Raw genomic sequence first — 26,600 nt, 5'->3', positions numbered from 1 at the left:
GGAACAAATTCGTAAGGCTCTTAAGAACAGTTACTAGCTACACCTATTTTGATAGAAATGTCATGATAGCTAAAGTAGAGAATGTATGAAAGTGAGAACGTTGGTTTTCTGTATATGGTAAATTTGTATTCTGTCGTATCTCTGATTATTAAAACATCAAGAAAAGGAATTTTGTTGTCTGTTTCCCATTCAACTTTAAATTTGATGCTGGGCACTAATGTGTTTAATTTCGAGAGGAATTCATTGAAAAATTGCCCCACCTATTATCCCAAAATGTTAGGATATCATCCACGTATCTCATCCACAGCATGTTTTTGGGTTTTATTGCATTTATTACTGTAGTTTCAAAGTATTCCATGTACAGATTGGCTAGAACAGGACTTAAAGGACTACCCATACCCTACGACCCGAATTTTTGCTTGTAGAATGATTCCCCGAATGAAAATACGTTATTAGATGCACATAATTCAACTAGCTTTATTATTTTGTCAAGCGCCAATGGGAAATGATCTGAATAGGGGGATAATTTTACCCTTAAACAAAAACTGAAGAAACGTCCTGTACTGGTACTTTAGTGAACAAGGAAATCTACATCAAGGCTTAAAAGTTTTATGTTGTGAAGTGGTATAGTGCTTCTCTGAATTTGTGACAAAATCTTCCGAATGTTTAATGTGACTGGGAGAAAAAGTGCCTAAAAAAGGGGAAAGGAGGCCAGCTAACCATTTAGAAATTTTGTAATTGAAAGCACCGGCACATGAAACGATGGGTCTGAATGGAAGATTGTCTTTGTGAGTTTTGGGAAGGCCATAAAAATAGGGTAATTTAGGATTAATTACTTTAAATTTCTCTAATAGTTCAATACTCTTTTTGTCTTTGCCAATTAATCTTACTTTCCGAAAAAATTCTGTGGGAACGTTTTGGAGGGGATTTTTCGTCAGTTTTTCGTATGTGTTTTTGTGTCGCTAAGGAGCTGGTTGAGTTTTGTCAAGGTAGAAGTCTTTGGTCCATTATTACGATTTTGCCGTCTTTGTCGGATCTACTTATTATACATCTAACTTTTTTAGCGAGTGGATGGCTATCATGAATCTGCGGGGAACAGGATATTTCTTATGTAAGTCAGTTAAAGCATTTAGTAACACTCCTTTTAAAACATATCTCTTCACGGTTGTAGTTTTTGTCAGATATGAATTTATCAAAAGCCACTATGAAGTCTAGGTTGTTTTTGCGGTCTTGGCATAAGGGCAAAGGATAAGCTAAATTTAAAACTAAATGTGATTTACAGTAAGGGGGGTGTTGGATAAGTTTAAAACTTTGCTTGTTGCTCAAGATTATTCCATGCACTATTGTCTATTAGGTTATTTAACTTGCGTAGAAGTCTGTTGGAATGAGTCACGCTATTATAGGCAGCAATGTCGGAACAGAATGAAATCAGATACCTGTATATGTGGTCCGTAGTGAGGAGGCGAAGATTAGACTGGGTTCCATATATCACTCTGCGTAGTACGAAGATGTCGTTTTTTCGTATCGGTGATTCTTTCCTCCAGGAAAATCTTGTGTGAGAGAGGGAAGGGGTCCGATTGCAGAGTCCATCTCCCGAATCCGTACATTTTTGGTAGTACTTGTTTCTTTGAGGCATTCTTCTAAAAAGTGTTTTTGGTTTTTCAGCCGGTGTAGTCTGATCAGTTCTTTTTCAAACTTGCGAAAAATTGGCTTGACTTCTGGAAGTGAGTGAAGAATCCTGGAAAGGCGGTTGAATTCCATAATGGGCTGAAAATGACTGGTAAAAATGTTCTGTAACAACAGAGTTCCATCTAATAAAAGGAGCCCATAAAAACACCAAAATAGAGAAAAAGTACTATATTTCAGAGACTGCTGTCTCCCTCTTCAGGTATATGAATGAGAAAAGTTCACAGAAAAGGTGGTATTTATACCAAGAGGTCCATCCACAAACAAGCCATTTTAAGTCACCCCCGCTGATAATCTTCCTCTAATCTTCTTAAGGGTTGGTTGAATGAAGACGTTGTCGATCGTGTCCGAAATCCATCCTCCTTTTGAGATGTTCATTACCTGCCTCTCTTTTATTAAGGCCGATTCCATCATTTGACTCTTGTACCGGCAGTTGCTGCTATAAATTACACGTGACAAATTCCAGTTTATTCTATGGTTATGTTCATTTATATGGTTGAAAATAGCCGAGTTCTGTTGTCCATACCTAACTGACCGTTTGTGTTGTATTAATCTCTGGGGAAGGGATTTACCTGTAAATCCGATGTAAGATTGGTCACAGTCCTGGCATGGGATTTCGTATACCCCAGAGTCCTTTGGAGATGTCTTTTGTTGGACGTTAATCAGGGATTTGGCTAAGGTGTTTGGGTAAGTAAATACAAAAGGGTTCGATTTTTCCGAGGACTGTGACCAATCTTACATCGGATTTACAGGTAAATCCTTCCCCAGAGATTAATACAACACAAACGGTCAGTTAGGTATGGACAACAGAACTCGGCTATTTTCAACCATATAAATGAACATAACCATAGAATAAACTGGAATTTGTCACGTGTAATTTATAGCAGCAACTGCCGGTACAAGAGTCAAATGATGGAATCGGCCTTAATAAAAGAGAGGCAGGTAATGAACATCTCAAAAGGAGGATGGATTTCGGACACGATCGACAACGTCTTCATTCAACCAACCCTTAAGAAGATTAGAGGAAGATTATCAGCGGGGGTGACTTAAAATGGCTTGTTTGTGGATGGACCTCTTGGTATAAATACCACCTTTTCTGTGAACTTTTCTCATTCATCTACCTGAAGAGGGAGACAGCAGTCTCTGAAATATAGTACTTTTTCTCTATTTTGGTGTTTTTATGGGCTCCTTTTATTAGATATATATATATATATATATATATATATACATATATATATATATAATATATATATATTATATATGTGTGTGTGTGTGTGTGTTACAGTAAGTCTGTCAAATCAGGGATTTCTTACAGTTTTCAGGGAATTCGTGAAAGTACCAACTCGCTTAAGAACATTTGATCCCGGGGGACCAGTACTACTACAGTGTTTCGCCATGTTTAGTACTAGCCCTTTGGGGATCAAATGTGCTTCGCCGTGTTTATTGCTAGCCTCTCGGGGATCAAATGGCCCCAAGTTCATTTGATCCCAAAGGGGCTAGCGCCAAACACGACAAAACAGTGTAGTATATGAAATCACTGCTTCACAGTGTTAAGAACTAGTCCCTCGGGGATTATATGTTTTTAAAGTGATGTCACAAAATCCCTGGTTTCACGGTCTTACTGTAACGCACACATTATATAATATATATATATATATATATATATATATATATATATATATATATTATATATATATATATATATATATATATATATATATATATATATATATATATATATATATATATATATATATATATAATATACGAATAACTTGATCACGAATTATATCAAACTTGATGCTATGTATAAATAAAGGTTTTTTGCTGGCAGTATGGTTAAATGATCTTCGATTGATAATGACAATCGTGTTTTGGATGAAATGCTTTCTCTATCATCATGCCTGGCAAAATTGATTTTACTGAAAAATTTTGGACTTTAGCGTAATTTTCATTTTGCTGTTCATGAGTTTTATATACAGCCGTAATAAAGATTGTCATTATGTTTTAGAATTATTTAGGTAACATGGGCTCACAAGCTCCCATGACCACCTGTGTGGACAGTGCATAAATCTAGTAACCCCATCCCTCAAAATATTCCTTGCTTAGGGTGAATTCAAACGTTATCAACATACTTCAGATTCAAACATACATATCACATGCATGTTAAAAACAAGTTAACGATCGTAAGGGGCGAACGAATAAATGGTAAATGTAGCAATGGTTATGATTACTGATAAGTCGATGATTTATACTCAACATTTTTATGATGTGTATGCGATAAGTTGCCGACATCTGTTTATGACGGAGTTGACTGTTGGGTGGGGGCTCGACCTTCGAAACTTTCAACAAACCTTAGAAGTCATGTGTGAATATCGAGGTGTCGCAACGCATTTCAGTAAGTCATTGGTGTAAAAAAGTATAAGTTGAATAAAGATGTAAATAACCCACCGCAGAAAGTCAGTTAGATTAGAAGAAGAGATTAGCGATAGAAGCCATTTCGTTAATTGAGTCTGAATGATGTCTAATTAGTGTCACTTCAGACTCTACATCTTTTCTGCTTTTCTTGGTACTAGAAAGGCTACGTTCGCTTTAAAGCTTGTGAGGTTTGTTTGTCTGTGTTTCAGAAGCAGAAAGAGAAATAGATATAGAGAAGAGAAGCTTATAATATATATAAATTAATATATATATATATATATATATGTACTATATATATATATATATATATATATATATATATATATATATATATATATATATATATATATATATATGTGTGTGTGTATGTGCAAGAATCCTAAATATGTTCATTACGTGTGAATTCACCCTTAGCAATAACTTGAGGGATGGGGCTGCTAGCCTTAAGCACTGTCCACTCAGGTGGTCATGTAAGCTTGTGAGCCAATGTTTTCTGAATCTGATAATACTTACTTTCGATAATGAAGAGAGCCATAAATTTATCCAACTTGAAGTAAAATAGCACAATTAATTTAGTAATAAACTGTATAGTTATCCATGTCTCAATAACAATTTGATTATGTGGTACATATACATATATATATATATATATATATATATATATATATATATATATATATATATATATATATACATATACATATACATATACATACATACATAGATACATATATATATCCAGTTCACCATACCTTGGGAATAACTGATACCCCATGGGAATAACAGTTGATACCTGGTTCGTCACCTGCAGTCTTAGGTTCGAATCTTGGCTTGGCCATGTGCACTTATTGTTTATAATTCCCTTTGGTTAAAAGGTATTGGTGGCTTAATATCTGTGATTATGAAAATGTCATTCGTGAATTAGTGACAAACTTTTTGTGCTTAACAAAAACGTGTTATTATAAAAGTCAACATAAAAGAGTGTAATAGTGATATTATTAATATAGATTATCTCCCCTTTACATTAAGCTCAGTGTTCGCGGCGAAGAGATTTAAGAATTAACTTGTTTTTTGAAATCCCCTGAATAATTAAACGAGGTCACTGAGTGGGTAGGAATTGCGTGCGCCGTGTTCACTTTTCAGTCTTTGGAGTTTGTTTCGTGCCCATTCTTTTTGTCTCAGTTTTACAATTATCATCATTATGACAATTTACAATCCTTTTCCAAGTATATTATTCTCTTGTGTAATAAACGGTGTAGGAAGTTTATCACGTACTGTTGCGTGACATTGAATATGTAAGGAAGAAACTGAAGTAGTCACAGAAGTCCTAAAAAGTTCTTATAGTAAGTATCTGTTTTATTGTTATACCATTAAACTTACTTAGTTTCATTTGTTGACCCGTTTAAATAGAGCAAATAATACACTGTAATATGTTGTATACTCTATTACAGTATTTTGTTTTGTTTGCAATATTATTGGCTTCTCAACAACGGGATTCCGTTCACGATAATCCCTATAGTCCCTCTGTAATCTTTTTCTTTATTCACAGAAAACTAAAAATATCGCTCAGCTCATAGAAAAAGAAAGAAAGAAAAAAAGAAGAGCGAGGGGCCCTGTAAAGTCGGCAGAGTAATGAAATTTCCCATTTATGTCTGGTTTCATTTCGTCTGCTGACGTGCTTTTAACAATGGCGGATAAATTTATTTCGTTTTGTGGGGAATTTATATAACAACGTTACCAGCTTTTCGAAAAAAAAAAGATGCACCGTGTACATTTTTCGGTTTGGATTTGAAATATAGAAAGGGTGGCTCTGCAGATGAATATATTTCTGCACTCTTTCCGACCCTCGAAAATGATTTGAGGTATTGGATTTTCAACTGAATTATAATATCCCTCCCTCCATATATATATACATTAACAATTTGTAGTAGGAAAAATAAGTATGCATAATATATATGCTTAATGTATGAATATATATATATATATATATATATATATATATATATATATATATATATATATATATGTATGTATGTATATGTGTGTGTAACATATATATATATATATAATATATATATATATATATATATATATATATTCATACATTAAGCATATATATTATGCATACTTATTTTTCCTACTACAAATTTCAGATCACTCTTAAAATCATCCATGGCTATTACAACTAGGGCTACTACTACTGCTGCTGCTGCTGCCAGTAATAATATTTATTATACCGAGACAGTGGTCATTACGTAGTTTATAATTTGAGTGTCAAGTCAATTACCAGACAGGTCCTTTCAAATATATCCAAAACTTATACGACGATGACGATAGCCACGATGATTGTCATTCAGACCACTGCAGTGGTCACTAACGAAAATAGATAACAGAGATATGATAATATTGCCCCCTGGTGACTTTTAATGTATTCATTCATCTGCCAGATAACCCGTGGTAGTAATAGTAGCCGCTAGTTTATGCAAATACATTCAGAAGTGTTGGCTGCCTTGGTATGATTAAAAGGAAAAGCAACATTGAAGTGACTTCGACCCAGTTGCCGAATTACGTTCCGTTTCACTCATCTGGTCTCAACTTATACTAACCTTTTTGGGTGTTTTTGTGAAATTAAGTTTGTTTGAGGACACTGAAATGCTTCGTTTTCTTGACGAGAGAGACGTGCTGTAATGCTTGGGTCTCCATATAAGAAGAAAGTCTCGGCAATAAGAGTGTCTGCTAGTTTTTTTTTTATATATATATGACAGGAAAATGTCTGTAGTAATTAATTCTTTGTGAGAGGAAAGAGTCAGTAATCATAGGTTTTCTTATAAAAGCGGAAAGTGTCAATTGTATGTTTTTCAGTTCAATGAAAAGACTTTATAATATTTGTTATTTGGTACATTAGGGAAGCATCAGCGATGTTTGGAGTTTCATACTAGAGGAGTGTCAGTAACACTTGTGTCTTTATATGAAGGTTTCAATTGTGCTGGGTTATTTACATGAGAGGAAAATGCAGCAATGCTTGATTCATTTTGCAAAGGGAAATTGTCGGTAATGGATAATTCTTGAGACTATAGGAAGCAGCAGCTGTGCTTGGTTTCATAGAAGTGGAAAATGTCAGTCATACTTGGTTCTGTAAGTAAGGGGAAGTGCCAGTAATGCTGGTTTTTCTATATACGATAGGAGAATGAACCGAATATTTTTTTATTTAAGTGCAAAATGGTCGTAACGGCTTGTCCGTTTAACTTAGTCAGTGTCAGTAATGCTCGCTTGTTTATGCCAAGGGGAAGTGTTTGTAATCCTTGCTTCTTTTTACAAGGAAAAACTCTTAGTAATTCATTGTTCTTTATAGAAAAAGAAAGTGTCAGTATCGCTTGGTTATTTATACTGCAGGAAAGTGTCGGCATTACAGTGATTGCACAGTTTTATTAATTCGTTATTCATTCATAAATAAGAAAGGTGTCAGGACTATTTAGTTCTTTATATGAGAGATGTCTTTAGTGCTTGCTGCTTTTATTAGAGAAAATCGACGGAATTGTTTTTGCTTTTAGACGAAAAGCAGTTGTCAAATATACATTTTTCTTTATATCTGAGGAAAGTTTCCGTAAGGAAAGAGCCAGTCACGGTTCGTTTTTCTGTTTGAACAGATGGTGCCACCCAAGATGGAATAACATAAGGTGAGATCGTCGGTCGCTCGCTTCCCGCACTGTGACGTCACAGGTGCGCGTCGACTGGGCAGTGCACTTAATGATTACGTATGTTTTGACAGTAATTTGTTGCTATGCTGGTGTTCACAATTTCCATACAGGAAAATACTCTCTCTCTCTCTCTCTCTCTCTCTCTCTCTCTCTCTCTCTCTCTCTCTCTCTCTCTATCACTTAAAACACAGTTATATCAAGATATTTAAGACCTTACCATACAGAATATAATCTTGTTGGAATACAAATAACGAAAGTAACGAGGGTGAATGAATATGAAAAAAAAAAAGAAAAAAAAAAACTTTCCAGACTTTTATTGAACTAGCGTATTGTTCTTTTATTTACCAAAAGTACTGAAGAATTTTTTTCATTTTCTTTACACCTTTTTTAAGAAATTCTGACTTCCTTTCAGCATTTAATATCTTCATCCTAAAATGTATTTTGCACCTAATAAAGAACTTCATTACTTCCTCTGGAGCATCAATGTTAATTCCCTGAAAATATTAACTATAATTTCGTTATCCCATCAACGCCTGGTTTCAACTGTTCCCCATGAAAAGATTTAGAGTTATTCCATTTCCTTTCAATTACTGACAAATTGAGGACTGGGCCTAAACAACACTTTCCTCCTCATTTTGGAGATCCAGTCGTTGTTTAGGCCTTCAGTTTCTGGGAATCCTAAGGAAGGATATTTATTTCTGTACTTATGAGCTATATAACCTCCCAGATAATTTAAGGCTTCAATTTCTATACCATATTCAGACTACTCCAAGATCTACAAAATCCTCTTCCTCCAGCTCATTAGGTAGACCTTCCTGAGGAATTCTCATCAAGAGATGAGCAGAGATACATAATTCAGAGTCTAAGTCAACATGACTGGAGTCACTTTCTTCAGAGGTTTTGGAAACCCAAGACTTACCTGGTTCCATAACACTAGTATTGCTCATACATGGCATGTTATCGTCATTGGGAGTGACATTATGACCGTGATTGCTTAAAATGTTGTTCTTACCTAACAAGAAATTCCTCAGTCTACACTTGAACTCAGTCTATACTCTGACCCCACGATATCCTTTAGTGGGGTTCTTAAGAAATAAAAGGTCTAGGCCTAATTATTGCCTGCACAGGAAGACGTACTCAGAAGTACGTCATTACGCATAGGTCTAATCACCTGTTCGATCAACTTTACATTCATAAAATGAAAGTATCAAAGAAAAAAAATTGGATAGCCTTAATCAGATAATTTCTTCATTCATTGCATAGGCTAGGCCTAATCTAATTTAGTACTTCATTTCAAGAATTTAGTCCAGGCTACTTATCAACCAAAGATATATCACTAAAAATCTAAAGAGAGAACTGCGGTTTTCTTTAATCTGTGATAACTTCTCTGGTAAAGTTGTGGTAGCAGTTCATATTGAAGATTTCTTTCGTAATCTTCTGTCCGGAAATGGACAGAACAAATCCTGGCATCCTTAAAATTAATATTATCACTTCTTTTACATGCATTAATCCATACTTTGAACTTCTCGGGGTCTTTAGGGAACCTGTGAAAACAAATCCCATACTGTCTGGAACTATAAGTGCACCCAAATATGGAATACACACCCATAATCGTGAACTGCAACAATGCAACTGACGGAGTGACAAGTGCATCGCCCAGTCGATGTGGTCCAGTGACGTCACTGAGAGAGGGAAATTAGCGATCGGATCCCTCGGTGAACACACCTTATGTTATTCCATCTTGGTGCCACCAGTGTAACATCGTTTGGTTCATTAGATCAGAAGAAAATGACTGTAGTGCTGCGATTATTATGTGAAAGGAAAATAAGAGCTGTGATTTGCTTTTGAATAAGAAAGGTTTGCTAACGAATGATCCTTTATACGGAAGGTAATTATCAATGAAGATTTGATTTGATAGGAGAAGGAAGTTTTCATAAGTAATGGACCTTTATATGAAAGGAAAATGTAAATACATCTCCTGTGTCGTTCTCTCACGAGCAGAGTCAAAGTAACTTCAGTGTTTGCCAGGAAGTCTTGAGCCGGCATCAGAATGATGTGTGGCCCGTTGGAGGCTTTTTGTTGGATCTTGAGGTATTCCCTGAGAAAGCTGCCATTCCCGAGTTTAATACCGGTGAAAGATTTCCTCGTAAACATGAGTTATTTTTTCCTCGTAATCATGAGTTATTTTGCAACTTAGTAGTATTATACTCTTCATATCAAAAGAATTCTCACCAACAAGCGTCTCTGTCTATATATGAATGAATGGTAAGGGTAAGAAAAAGAGTAATATAATGATAATAAATGAATAATTTCAGCATTCTCTTAATGATAATAAATAATGTTGTCGTCTGCCTAAAATTAGATATATGCAGGCAATTTTCGAGAGCCTCTTCAGCTTTATTTAATACAAACTGTTAACAAATCATTGCGAATTTTATTTCTAATTTAAGTGCTAACTCTATATGAAGTTAGAATAGAAATAATAATGATAAGTCATTTCTAAGGCTGCATATTAATGGGGACAACTCTGAACCAAGGTCGTGGAGGTAACAGACTAAAAAACGGAAGCAATAAAGAAGTGGAAGAATATTTTGGGTAGTGTGGTGTCATCCAACGTCAGCTTTAAGGAGGAAGCGTCTTATTCTGTGGGAATTCTAATTATGCTTCAGATGCCAGAAGTGAAAGAATGGTCCACATTGCTTGGCCGAAGTGATTTTCAAAATCTTACTATAATGGGCGGTATGTCTGTCCGTCCGTCTGTCATTCAATCACGGCCAAACGGATGGTTCGATTGGCATGAAACTTGGCAGGGTTATAGTGGGGACCCATAAGATGGTTTATATTAGGGGTTTCATCCTACCTCCCTCCCCGCTCCGAAGGGGGTGGGGGTGAGAAGGGATTCCCTGAAACGGAGCTGGTTCTGCCTGTGAAACTGGACTGGTTATGTCCGTAGGCTTAGTTACTTTACGAATTTATCATACATAATTTCTGTATACATGTGACTTATCATTTTGAAAAAGACTGGCTAAGAAAAGTCTCTAATTCTATCAACTACAACCCTATCTGTTGATAAGATTATTCAAAATACACCTTTCCAGGTGTCTGGGATTGCTAGTGTTCATAATGAGGCTGTCTGCAACTAGACGAACCTGAGAAGAGACATTTATCATTGTCTGTCCTCTACTTCCTCAGTTTTGTCCATATTATTGGTCAGCTTGTATTGTGGATAGTGTCGTGAATTGCGATTCAGATGCCGTGGGTTTGCGTCTCCCCAAGGGCGATGAACAATCACTGGCTCTGTATCAAGGTCAGTTGCTGCTGCAGTTTTAGGTCTGTGGTGGAAGTTGAAACCAACTTCTTTGGTAGCTTGAATTTTAAGTCAATGGCCGCTGTGTGCTCGTTCCATGTGAATAGATTTCATCTCCTGAAATATAATAATTAATAAGAAGCCTTATTGTTTAACTGCTCTACAGTTCTGGTTTTAAAGCTACGGAATAGCCGCTATAGCTTATCTTATGTGGTTATTTCTACCTTTATCTGTCTAGTTAATTATCACTTTTTAATATTTTCCATTTTCTTCCCCATTTTACTCGTATCAGTATTTTATGATGATCTAGGGTTCCAGTTTGTTGAAATTATTTAGATTTTATGTGAATAATCATAATCTATGTATCTTTTACGAAAAAAATATAAACTTTCATGATATAAGTAAATGAAATAGCATAAACATTCCAATATTTTTATAGACATTCTTCTTATACGACTTTTACTCATAGAAAAGGACGCGATTAGTTTGAACATATATGCAATTCTCACAGGTTCACGGAAATCCTAAGAAAAGGCATTTAAAAAGGTTCGGACAAAGACTTATAGAGAAATCTGTAACGGGTAGCTGACACATCCACGACAGAGCTGTCACTGTAACCAAAGAAACTTGACGAAATTGGGTTTGTTCGATCCTGATGGCTTACTGTATGAATATCACTATCTTTATCAGCAATTTAAGCGACAGTGGTCTGGTCAGTCTTTTGGCAGGTGACCACCAGCAAGTAAATAAATAAATCATCAAATGAATAAGGCGATGTTGGCACTTTACCTCGCGTGACCAGATGTTTTGGGCACGACGGCAGTAGCAAACGCGACCTAAAAGTCCTTGTATAGAAATTTGTGACTTCAATTTTTTAAATTAATTAATTAACTTATTTATTTTTTACAGTGGATCACATTAAGTCCTGCAAGTTAAATGAGTCACGATCACTGAGAAGAATGGGAAAGCTGAAGTGTCTTGTTTCTTTTTTTATTTATTCGTTTATGCTGAGCGAGGAAAAGAAATGTAGCTTTGATTCATCGGGGAATACTGCTCTGTCGAAGCCATGAAAAATTGCAGCGCTTTATCATTCATGACATGCCAGCCATAGTTTGATAAATATCCCTGATAATGTTGACATATTCAGCCAGTTTGTCTTTTACTATGAAAGCAAACAGCTTGTTTGCTATTTGTTGGTAATAATAATTTTTGGTGTTCGCAATATTGATGTTAATATTTAAGAGAATAAATTAGCATCATTATTTCAAGAAATCTAAGCAGAATCGCATGCCAGCACTAATAAAACTACAAATAGAACTATTGGGCGATTGTGTCCTGTAGTAGTTGTTACAACCTTTTTTAAGCTTATTAACACTAGTAAGAAAAACACGGCCAGTCAAAAGTAAAATTGTATATTGTGATGGCTGGTTTGACCACCACACAAAACCCCAAACTTTATCAAATAGTATTCACCAAAATACCATACTAAGTCCACAAAAGGTGGAATAGTATCCAACTTCAATAAGAATGCAAAGTCAATTCAAGGGGACAAAGAAAATACCATAAAAAAATACTTAATTTTAATACAAAAGTTTCAGACAGAAATAACACCTGAACCTCAACAATTCAGTAATTAATGAGAAACACTCACTCTTAAACTTCCTGCAAAAGAAAACAATTACACGATTAAAGACAGGTCATCAACACACATACTAAAAGGGGAGAGGGTCCAGAAAGTAGGAGGCAAGCGAGAAGTAAGAATGCCCTAACAAATACAAACTAATATCCCTAACAACTTCATAGGTCTCCTCTTGGAAGACGATAACACACTCCACGTCTGGAGATTTAATCTAGGTGGCAGGGAAAATTGATCCCAAACTATGGTGTTGGAATAGGTTTTCAGTGTCTCCAATAATGACGTCAGCAGAGGATCAAAGCCGTGATCTAAATAAATACCGGTATAACTCTTATTACCTTGGGACAGAGAGGCCCCCTTGGCTTTTACTGAACCAAGGGGCAGTGCACAAATTGAAGAATGAAATATCCTTGCTGCAGAGAAAGGATATCCAATATGCTATACAGTTCAAGACATAGCTCTGCAAGTAGGGCGAGTATTCAATATAGTTTCAACAGCAATAGTCGTGCCCTTCACGGTTGGAGGCTCGGAAACACACTGAGGCAAACTCCTACAAGAGTCAACCTCCATCCCTCTGATAACGAAGGAGCGCCGCCACGTAACCAACACAACTTGAAAATATAAAACAGTCGTTAGACAATAACAAACACCAAAATAATCACCGGTGAGGAGACAAAAAGCTAATAAAGAAAGAATACAACACTTCAATACCTAACATTAAAAATCTAAAAACTTAAATAATCTAGAAATTAATGACAAAGTTACAATATCATAGAAGAATTAAATTAAATATATGGTAGACCTGCCTGAAAAATTCTTTAAAACATCAAAAGGGACAAATTCCGGACATACGTCCGAATCCGGATGTCCAAGGAAAGCTACCCAACTCTTTTCTTGGTCCTTGATCCACGCCACACTGAAATTTCTCTGACAATTATCCCATAACGTTTTACGATATTTCAAAGGACATTCCGACAGGCCAAGTGACGCGAGCGAATCCGAAACCACAGTCCAGAGCCATCGGCATAAATTAAAATTAAGTAGATATTATTTCATGAAAAAGCTTATATCGTCAACTAATGAGAAAGCAAGAAATTATTCAAAAGAACATCTTCCCCACACATATTACCTTTCTCCGATATGGGGAGTCTTGCTCTTAGATAAATGAGAGACTTTTAGCTCGAACGAGGTGGTCTCTTTTATTGGTCCTTTACAAAATATATAAGAAAACCTCGGTTTCATTTGTGAAATCCGTTGATAAAAGCCTCTTTTAGATTTTTATTTTATTCTGTTTTGCTATGACACTACTTTTGTATTTGCTTGCTTTAAAATCTGAATTTGCAATTTTCTGTCTTTAAGGATGAATGATACATATTCTGGAGGATTTTAATCTAAAGAAAAAATTCTTGCCATCAGTTCGAAAAGAGTTGGAATAATAACAGAGATGATGAAAATAAAGAAAATCTTCCAAAATAGAAATAGGAAGAGTAATAGAAGGATAATGACTGTGATGAAAGAAGCGATGCCAAAGGAATGAAAGCAGGAAAGGAATGAAAACACCGACACCCACACCCAAACACAAGTTACTCTTCGTAAAACTTCCTTGATCAAGACTTACAGAATTGAAAGTCGAGGTGGAAGTTCATTAACTCTGGACTTCACTTTGCCTTCATTTCGAAAACTTAGTTCCCTTCAGAAGTTATGACAGACTTATTGCAAACATTAAATCAAAGACTGATTGTTCTGTAATATCCGAATCACAGTTATTCGGGTCGTCATATTTCTTTACATTTTCAGGTTCGTTCATTAAGGTTTTTATCGGTATTATTTTAAGACTAGGCAAACAATCAAGCTCCGGAGGTGATGTAGTCTATAAATGGTAAATTGCAAAAGAAAGTGCGAGTCTTTTTTATGTAGTTGAAATATTAAATGATGAAATATATTGAACCATACTTTACAACACTACACGTAATACATATGTATACACACACATTTATATTATATTATATATATAATATATATATATATATATTATATATTATATATATAATATATATATATATATATATATATATATATATATATATATATATATATATATATATTAATGTATATATGTATATATATATATATTATATATAGATATATATATATATATATATATATATATATATATATATATGTAATATATATATGTATATATATATATATATATATATATATATATATATATATATATATATATATATATATATATCTGGGTGTGGCCTGACCTTTACTGGCGTAGCCTTGTTTTGGGGACTTCTTGGGTCCAAACTGGTGAGCAAATAACCTACCGTAATAATAATGGCTCTGACTGTAATGACTGGGACATGCGAAACCAAAACAAAGGGGAATTTCAGATAAATAATTAAGTTTTACTTTATTTTACAATTTAACTCTTACATCAGAAGAATTGGGACTTTAACCAGACAGGCTAAAGAGTCCTGTCAAGTGGTTGAAATTAACAGAATTCGAAACACTGAAAAATTATGGTATGATCCTCTTGAAAAGGGACACCGTTAGGTAGAACTCAGTGGCTATTTCCACTGTGAAAGCACAAGACGAACTGGGTGTTTCCACAGCTGAACCGTCTGTGAATGGAAGAAGCACACAATTATTTGACTTGTCAGGGAATTTGTGAAATCACCAACTCACTTCGAAGCATATGGTCCCCGAGGTGTTAGCACTACTACAGTTAATTATATCTTAGTTTACCAGACCACAGAGCTGATTAACGGCTCTTCTAAGGCTAGCCCGAAGGACCAGATGTTTTTATGTGGTTAGGAACCGGTTAGTTACTTAGCAACGGGCCTACAGCTAATTGTGGGATCGGAACCACTTTGGAAAATGTATTTCTGTCATTGGAAATAAATTCCTCTGATTCCTTATTGGCAAGTTCTACTACAATTTTTGCTGTATACTATATATATATATATATATATATATATATATATATATATATATATATATATATATATATATATATATATAGATATAAATGTATATATATGTATATATATGTATATGTATATATGTAATATATATATATATAAATATATATATATATATATATGTATATATATATAGTATATATATATATATATATATATATATATATATATATATATATATATATATATATATATATATATATATCCCCTGGAAAGGGAACTTTGGTTAAATAATCCTAGAATGATAATGACTAGCGGCAAATGTCGGTACAAAAGCCAGATGATAGATTCAGCTTTGATTTAACAAAGACAGGTAATGATCATCTAAAAAGGCACCGGAGATTCAGATATTCATAGATAAAATTTTCCTTCAACCAACACTCTAGAAGGTTAAACAGAAATTAACAGCCGGGGTTACCTAGTAAAACGGTTACCTGTCGATGGATCTCTTGGTATAAATACCACCTTTTCTGTAATTTTTCTCATTCTTTACCTACCTGAAGAGAGAGACAGCAGTCTCTGAAATATAGTACATACTTTCTATATTTTGGCATTTTTATGGGCTCCTTTCCTTAGAAGGAATTCTGTTGTAACAGAACATCTTCAACAGTCATATATATATATAATATATATATATATATAATACTATATATATATCTCATGTATGTATATATATATATATATATATATATATATATATAGATATATATATATATATATTATATAATTATATATAAATCACACACACACACATACCATATCCTTTTGGGTGTATATTATGCCCAAAGTAAAGTAAATTCGATATCAAGGAAAAAAATGGGTCTTAATATTTGAGAATGTAATATATACACAAACGCACGAGTTCACATGAGAATTTATTCAATTCCATCGAAGGGACTAATATTACGACCATAAATGAGGAAGACAGATGCAATTCAGGTGCCGCCATTAAATAGCCGAGATGACGAAGAGTGCCATATGCATCGCGTCTCAGACTCTCCTTAGTCACCGTTAAGAGGACATGCAGCCTCAAGAATGGCTCCTTGATCCTTCTCGGCAGACAAAAGGCACACCGACCCACATTTACGTAATGCGCTTAATGACGTCATCACTCATCTCACACTTTTTTCCCCCATTAGTCGTCTACTTGTTTTCTGTTTTCTGGACAGGAAGAGATTACGGTCTTGTTTATGAATTAGCAATTGTCAAGATGAAATGCCCTTTAGTAACTTTTTTTTTTTTTTCGTAAATGCCACTCCATTTTATTATCAGCATTATCATCGGCAGGCAAACTCGGACGGAAGTAGTCCTAACATTATATTTACTCCACCAAAAAGTGCTGGTGTTTCATTAGTCAGCTTTTCATATCCATATTATTATTATTATTATTATATAATATTTCTTTTTTGCCCTACCACAGTCATGCGATTCGACTTGGTGGTTTATATAGTGTGGGGTTCCGGGTTGCATCCTGTCTTAGGGGTTTATCACTTTTCTTACTACAGGCGCTGTTTCTAGTAGCCCACTCTTCTGCAAGAGTCCTGGAGCTACTTCAGCATCTATTTTTCCAGTTTGCTTTTCAGAGATCTTAGGATCGTGCCTATTGTTCCTATGATTATGTACAATTTCCACTGGCATATCCCATATTATTATTTCTATTTTCAGGTCCTGATACTTATGAATTTTTTTCTCTTTCTCATCTACTCTGGTGTCGTATGGTATTGCGACACTTTCTTATCGATTTTGTCAATCAATTTCACGTCTGGTCTCTTGGCACATATCACCTTATCTGTTCTGATACCAATGTCCCAGAGGATCTTTGCCTGTCACTCCGTCAGGTCGGTGTTTGCACCACTTATTACTGCAAGCTAGCTGGTTTTTCTTGCACACGCTCCAGTGGAGAGCTTTTGCTACTCAATCATGCCCCTGGTTCTGTGCAAGTGCCAGACATTCGCTTGCTATGTGGTTTATGGTCTTGTTTCTCATATTGCACTTCCTGCATATGGGGGAGATGTTATTTTCATCTATCGTTCTGTGAACATAGCTAGTTCTTAGGGCATGATCTTGTTCCGCTGTTAGCATTCTTTCTGTTTCCTTTTTGAATGCTCCCCTTTGTAGACATTGCATGTTTCATCGCTGGCCAGTTCTTTAGTCTGTTTCATGTACATGTACTCCGTGCGTTGGTTTGTTGTGCCATTCCTCCGTTCTGTTTGTCATTCTCTTGTTTCTGTATATTTCTGGGTCTTCGTCTAATTATATAAGTCCTTCTTCCCATGCACTCTAGAGCCACTCGTCTTAACTGGTTTTCAGATATTGCCCCAGTGCTCTACTCCCGATGATGAGATATAGTCTGTATTTGTTCTTGGGTGTAGTGCTTTGTTTCTTGTAATGTGTTTCCTAGTTTTCTAGTCTATGCTGCGGAGTTCTGCCTTCGTCCACTCCACTACCCCTGTGCTATATCTGAATTATTATTGTTATTATTATTATATTCGAAAAAAGCAATCTATCATTTTAAAAAAGCTTAAATAACTAGTATTTCATTGGTCATGGTTTCATATTTCCATTCTATTATTATTATTATTATTATTATTATTATTATTATTATTATTATTATTATTATTATCATCATCTAAACAAGGCATTCTTTCATTTAAATTAAGTCTAACAAGCAAAAATTGTTCATTTGTCATCAGTTCATACCCCCCATTATATTATTATTATTATTGTCTATCACAGTCCTCCAATTCGACTGGGTGGTATTTATAGTGTGGGGTTCCGGGTTGCATCCTGCCTCCTTAGGAGTCCATCACTTTTCTTACTATGTGTGCCGTTTCTAGGATCACACTCTTCTGCATGAGGCCCGGAGCTACTTCAGCCTCTAGTTTTTCAAGATTCCTTTTCATGGATCTTGGGATCGTACCTAGTGCTCCTATGATTATGGGTACGATTTCCACTGGCATATCCCATATCCTTCTTATTTCTATTTTCAGATCTTGATACTTATCCATTTTTTCCCTCTCTTTCTCTTCAACTCTGGTGTCCCATGGTATTGCGACATCAATGAGTGATACTTTCTTCTTGACTTTGTCAATCAACGTCACGTCTGGTCTGTTTGCACGTATCACCCTATCCGTTCTGATACCATAGTCCCAGAGGATCTTTGCCTGATCGTTTTCTATCACTCCTTCAGGTTGGTGCTCGTACCACTTATTACTGCAAGGTAGCTGATGTTTCTTGCACAGGCTCCAGTGGAGGGCTTTTGCCACTGAATCATGCCTCTTTTTGTACTGGTTCTGTGCAAGTGCCGGGCATTCACTTGCTATGTGGTTTATGGTTTCATTTTTCGTATTGCACTTCCTACATATGGGAGAGATGTTATTTCCGTCTATCATACTTTGAACATATCTGGTTCTTAGGGCCTGATCTTGTGCCGCTGTTATCATTCCTTCAGTTTCCTTCTTTAGCTCTCCCCTCTGTAGCCATTGCCAATTGTCATCGCTGGCTAGTTCTTTAGTCTGTCTCATGTATTGTCCGTGCATTGGTTTGTTGTGCCAGCCATCCTCTGTTCTCTTTGTCTTTCTCCTGTCTCTGTATATTTCTGGGTCTTCGTCTACTTTTATTAGTCCTTCTTCCCATGCACTCTTTAGCCACTCGTCTTCACTGGTTTTCAGATATTGCCCCAGTGCTCTGTTTTTGATGTTGACACAGTCCTCTATACTTAGTAGTCCTCTCCCTCCTTCCTTTCGTGTTATGTATAGTCTGTCCGTATTTGCTCTTGGGTGTAGTGCTTTGTGTATTGTCATTTGTTTCCTGGTTTTCTGATCTATGCTGCGGAGTTCTGCCTTCGTCCATTCCACTATTCCTGCGCTGTATCTGATTACTGGCACTGCCATATGTTTATGGCTTTTATCATATTTCCGGCGTTGAGTTTTGACTTGAGTATCGCCTTCAGTCTCTGCATATATTCTTTTTTCCTGATCGTGTCCTTCATCTCTTGGTGTTTTATATCCCCTCCTTCCATTATTCCCAGGTATTTGTATCCTGTCTCATCTATGTGTTTGATGTTGCTCCCATCTGGTAGCTTTATCCTTCAGTTCTCGTTACTTTGCCTTTTGTATGTTGACTAAGGCGCATTTTTCTATTCCAAACTCCATCCTGATGTCCCCAGATACAATCCTTACAGTCTGGATTAGGGTATCTATTTCCTTGATGCTCTTACCATACAGCTTGATGTCGTCCATGAACATCAGATGGTTGATTTTGTTGCCTCTTTTCTTGAGTTGGTACCCGGCATCCATCTTCTGTAGTACTTTTGTCATGGGAATCATGGCTACTACGAAGAGTAGTGGGGACAGTGAGTCGCCCTGGAAGATCCCTCTCCTGATATTAACCTCTGCTAGTCTTATTCCAGAGCTTGTAAGTATTGTATTCCAGTTGCGCATTGTATTTTTGAGGAAGCTGATGGTATTTTCCTCTGCCCCATATATTTTCAGGCATTCTATTAGCCATGTGTGTGGTATCATGTCGAAGTCTTTCTTATAGTCTATCCATGCCATGCTTAGGTTGGTTTTCCTTCTCCTACTGTTCTTCATTACCATTTTGTCTATCAGGAGCTGGTCTTTTGTGCCCCTACACTTCCTTCTGCAGCCTTTCTGTTGGAGGGGGATGGTGTTTTGTCTCCTCTAGGTAGTTGTATAGCCTTTCCCTGATGATACCATGTTAGTAACTTCCACATTATTGGTAGGCAGTGATAGGCCTGTAGTTACTGGCTATATTTCCCTTACTCTTGTCTTTTTGTACTAAGGATGTTCTTCCTGTGGTCATCCATTTGGGTGCTTGGTGATTTGAGATACAATGCTGGAGTTGTTCTGCTATTCGTGGGTGTAGGGCCTTGAAGTTTTGAGCCAGTATCCTATGGAACTTCATCGCGGGGGGGACCTGGGGCTTTCCAGTTTGGCATTTTCTTTAGTTGGTGTCTGACTGTATCTGTCGTGATGTCTGTGAATCTTTGTTTTTATTCTCCCTGTTTCTTCTTCCTTGACTTCCTGGAGCCATGTTGCATGTTTGTTGTGATAACGGATTGCTCCATATGTTTTCCCAGAGTCTCTTACTTGGTTCGGCTTCAGGAATTTCTGGGTGGTTGTCTTCCCCTCTTAGTTGGCTGTATAGTCTTTTCTGGTTGGTTCCGAATAGTTTGTTCTGTTGGTATCCCTTATTCCTGTTCATGTACCGTTGGATCTTGTGTGCTTTGGCCTTAAGCCTCTGTTTTACATCTTCTATTGTGTTGTTTAGTCCCCTCTCTTGTACTTTGTATTTCTCGTTGAGTTCCTCCCTTGTTTTTCTTGCTTCTTAGCCTTTTTTCTGCCATCTCTTTCAGTTTACTCAAGTCAGATCTCATCACCATGATTTGCTTTTCCAGGCGCCTTTTCCAAGGAGGTTGCTGTTTTGGTTTCTGTTGGGTTGGTTGTGACGGTGGTGTTGGTGTTCGAATCCCCGCCCATCAGTTCTGCTACTAATCTTGCTCCTGCATATGTCAAGTTATTTGTTTCTGTGATACTGGTGGTGTGTATTAGGCCCATTATTTCATTGACCCACTTCCCTTTTTTGTTTTTTTTTTTTCCCTTATTTCTTGTTGTTGTAGGGCTTTTCCATGGAGGGGATTTTTGTTCTCTCTGTATCTGGCTCCATCCATTGTCTAATCTTTTCTACCCATTCCGTCCTCTCTGTTACTTCGTCGGTGTTTCTTCGTGTGTCGTTGTTTGATACCTCATCCTCCCTGTCGTATTCTGTGGCATCGTCTCTCTGTTCGTCTTCGTGTAATTCGTTGTCGTGTGACATTTCCCTTTCCAGTTCTTCTCTTTCTGTTGGGGAGAGCCAGTTCTTTTTCTTTATGTTCCTTACTTGGTCTGCCAGCCTCTGCTCTGTTTGGGGGGTGTTATTCCTCTCATTCCAGATGTTGACCAATCTTCTTCTATATCCTCTCTCCGTCGGGTTGCTTCTGATGTAGCATCTCCATATTTCCTTATTTTCTTCTCTTGTCCATTTCTTCCTTTGGTTTGCTTCTGTAGCTCCAATCTCAGGCTGTTCATTACTGTCGTTGTGGTGATCAGTTGCTGGATGACGACCTCCAAGTACCTGACCGTCTTCCCCTACAATTGGGTTGAATACCTGGTTGCCGGACGAAGCTCCTCTGTTGCCAGAGGTTCCATTTACGTCGTTGTCGTTTATTCCATCATTTCTTTCCATCATTGCTGAGTTTTGCTATTTAACCCATAGCTGGACCCTACCCCATCAGGGATAGGTACTCATTTACAGCTGAGTAGACTGAGGAAATTATGGTAAAGATCCTTTCCCAAGGAATCAACGCCGAGGAGAGCGGTCACCCATCCAACGACTGACCAGCCCCAATGTTGCTTAACTTAACTTAAGTCTATTGACGACCTAACCCACTCCTCCACGGCGCCACAATAATATTATTATTATTATTATTATTATTATTATTATTATTATTATTTTATCACAGTTCTCCAATTCGACTGGGTGGTATATATAGCGTGGGGTTCCGGGTTGCATCCTGCATCCTTGGGAGTCCATCAAGTCTTCTTATTATGTTCGCCGTTTCTAGGATCACACACTTCTGCATGAGTCCTGGAGCCACTTCATCCTCTAGTTTTTCCAGATTCCTTTTCAGGGATCTTGGGATCGTGCCTAGTGTTCCTATGATTGTGGGTACAATTTCCACTGGCATATCCATATCCTTCTTATTTCTATTTTCAGGTCTTGATACTTAACCATTTTTCCCTCTCTTTCTCTTCAACTCTGGTCGCATGGTATTGCGACATCAATGAGTGATACTTTCTTCTTGATTTTGTCAATCAACGTCACATCTGGTCTATTTGCACGTATCACCCAATCTGTTCTGATACCATAGTCCCAGAGGATCTTTGCCTGATGGAAAGAAATGAAGGATTAAACGACAACGACGTAAATGGAACCTCTGGCAACAGAGGAGCTTCGTCCGGCAGTCAGGTATTCAGCCCAATTGAAAGGGAAGACGGTCAGGTACTTGGAGGTCGTCATCCAGCAACTGACCACAACAACGACAGTAACCAACAACCAGAGACTGGAGCTACAGAAGCAAACCAGAGGAAGAAGTTGTTGTTATTATTATTATTATTATTATTATTATTATTATTATTATTATTATTATTATTATTATTATTCAAACTAAGCAATCTTTCATTTGAAATAAGTCTGAAGGTCAGTAGTTTTCGAAGGAATATTCCATAAAAAGGCAATGAAATTAAGAAATGCATATTAATGATAAATTTATATATTTGTAGCCAGAGATAGACATATTAGTCCAGTTTAGGGGGACATTCAGATAGCCAGCTAGACAGACATGAGGGAGGGAGGAAGGCATGGTGGGATTAATGGAGCCAGAGAAACGTATTCCACTCGATTTAATCCCCATCTGGCGTAAGTGGATTTAATACCGATCTCCCTTAATTACCTTAACCTACGATCTGATGTTGATCAGTGTGTTTGTTGGGAGGAAGTGTTCAATACCCACTACAATGAAGAATTCCAGTTTAGTCGAAGGTGAAATCGCAACGTTTGTTTCCTTTGGTCTTTCATTACTAATAGCTACTCAGTATTGGTGTAAAGGTTCAGCGATATGCTTTAGATTGCCCCTTTTTAAAAATCCTTTCATTTCTGAGCTAAGTTTAGCCTTATTTGCCATAATTGTCACGAATGAGTTGATGCTATTGATTGAGTAGCTAACATCCATGCATTGAATGCCCGTTTTAAACGTCCAGTAATCCCTTGGATACTGAATTGAAACGTGATTTTTTTTCATAATTATGTCGTTTGAAATAATTTATTATTATTATTATTATTATTATTATTATTATTATTATTATTATTATTATTATATTATTATTATTATTATTATTATTATTATTATTATTATTATTATTATTATTATTATTATTATCACTGAAGTATTCGGTTTCACTGAAACGTGAAAATCTGACCAAGCCAGAGCTGAAGAAATTCGATAGCTAGGTCGGATAAGAGAAAAGAGAAAGAATGGAAGTAGAAACAGAGGGGACAAAAAGAAATAAGAAGAAGCCTTAGCTGCCATTAAAACGGATTACAAGACGCACTGGTGTGTACTATCTCCACCTCCATCTTTGTCGGAAATCGTTATTTCACGGGACCGACGGGGATTATATAGTAATTGGAACTCTACTTGGCAGGGAACCTTTGTCGTCTGTCAGCTTAAACCTTTCTGATCAAGCCCACTTCATTTCTAGTGACCGTGATCAGAGTGAGGATTTGGTAAGTTTAGCATTTCCAGGCAAAGAACTCTGTCTCATGGAACTGTAGAAGTCATTAATCTTACAGATATTATATATATATATATATATATATATATATATATATATATATATATATATATATATATATATTTATATATAATATATAATATATAATATATATATATATATATATATATATTTATATTTATATATATATATATATATATATATATATATATATATATATATATATATATATATATATATATATATATATATATATATTTATATATATATATATATATAGTATATATATATATATATATATAATATATATATATATATATATATATATATATATATATATATATATATATATATATATATATATATATATATTATATATATATATATATATATATATATATATATATATATATATATATATATATATATATATATATATATATATATATGTATATATATATATATATATATATATATATATATATATATAATGTACTTGTATGCCGGCTACCGCCTGGGGCGGGCAACCGTTGGCCGGCATTGTTTGAGCCTTTGTATCGTCGACATTTTCTGCCGCAGAAGAGAAGTAAGAGCATATTTGGAATCATCGTGAAAAGTTCCAACACAATAATGTTTTATTGTTTCTTTACAGCTAATATTAAAGAAGTTAAAGTTAGCATGGCCAGATATACAGATCAAAACAGCTCCCGGTTAAAAACCCCCCCTATTGCCATGGTTATTTTTCATCGCAGAAGAAAAGTATAAAGCTTCCTCTTTTTCTCTGCGAAGTACGATTTTGGTACCATTTGTTTCAGTAGTTTCGCCGTCTATAGAAAACATACACATAGTCACATAATATATATATATATATATATATATATATTATATATATATATATATATATATATATATATATATAATGTGTGTGTGTGTGTGTATTATATATATGTATGTATATTATATATATATATATATATATATAATATAGATATATATATATATAATATATATATATATATATATATATATATATATATATATATATATATATATATATATATATATATATATATATATATATATATATATATATATATCTATATATATGTGTGTGTGTGTGTGTGTATAAATTAATCACGAAAGTTTGGAACGTGATGAATATAGGTAGAAGCCACGAAGGAAAGTGAAACAACGATTCCAATTGCAAGATCAAAAGATGTCTTATCACGAAATCTTTTAGAGTCTGCCATTATACAACTTACTCCCCATTGTAATTTTGACAGTCGTGGCCTGTTTCGTTTAGACCCTTGTATATGGAACATGTTTAAGAAGGACCTCAAAGATACAATCACTGACTTTAATACAAATTAGTTTGTATATGTATGTTTAATATATGTTTTGTGAATAATTTTATCTTGCTAAAAAGGTTTGTGTTTACCAAAGTTTGAATTTGTTCAGTTGCCGCCCTGTATAATCCTTTAATTGTCTTGTCCCTGTGTCTGAGCAGTTGGACTTAATCTTTTTGTAAACCTCTTAAATTGTACCCATGTTTTGTTTGAGAAGGCTACTAATTCTACAGGTGTATTAGATTTTCTTTATAATCCCTATCTGTCACTTATTCGATCCTTCCTTGTCCACTTAGTTTCTGGTGTATGTCAGTCTGCTAAGTAAAGGACCCTTCGAGTCGAAAAATCTCGCATCATAATCCATTGTTTCACTTTCCATCGTGGCTTCTACCTTTATACACACACACAACACACACACACACACACACACACACACACATTCCGAGGTAGAGAGAATTAGATATTAAAGGACATTTTAGCTCGAATGATATATGTATATATATATACTATAATATATATATATATATATATATATATTTTGTGTGTATATATGTATGTATGTATGAATGTATTTGCCTGTGTTTGTACCTGTCTGTGCGCATGTTTGTATGAGAGAATGCCTGTGCCGCGGCAAACGCTGGTATAGACACATGAAATATCCGGGGGATTTTATTGATGAAGTGCGATACCCAGGAACAAAATATGACTCCTTCGGGATATTCCGGAATCCTTTAGGAGAAATTAATTTCCACCGGCAGTACGTGGTTTCAAGGAAATTGTTTGGACTGCACAGAGAAAACTGGTTTGTAAGAGTATGAGTAATATTTGGTATATAATTTTGAATTTTTAGTAAAGTGTTCTTGTATGTGTTTGTGCGTCCTTCAGTTCACATACTAATGTGTATACATATATTTATTTATTTATATATTTGAATATAATGCTAATATTCAGCTGAGGCCACGGGAAAAATAAGATAAGGAACTATTAAGCACACTCATGTTATTTCAACCCATTTTCAATGTACAATATTGCTGGGAATGTTGTTGAAATATATATATTAGTTTCTCGTAAAGGAGAAATTTATATATATATATATTTTAATATATATATATTGGTAATAATAAAGAATATAATTATTATCCCTATAATATATATATTAATA

The sequence above is a fragment of the Macrobrachium nipponense genome, chromosome 3 (assembly GCF_015104395.2).
Source record: "Macrobrachium nipponense isolate FS-2020 chromosome 3, ASM1510439v2, whole genome shotgun sequence".
NCBI lineage: Eukaryota > Metazoa > Arthropoda > Malacostraca > Decapoda > Palaemonidae > Macrobrachium > Macrobrachium nipponense.
The sequence above is the reverse complement of the archived record's forward strand: the minus strand, read 5'-3'. Positions refer to the sequence as shown.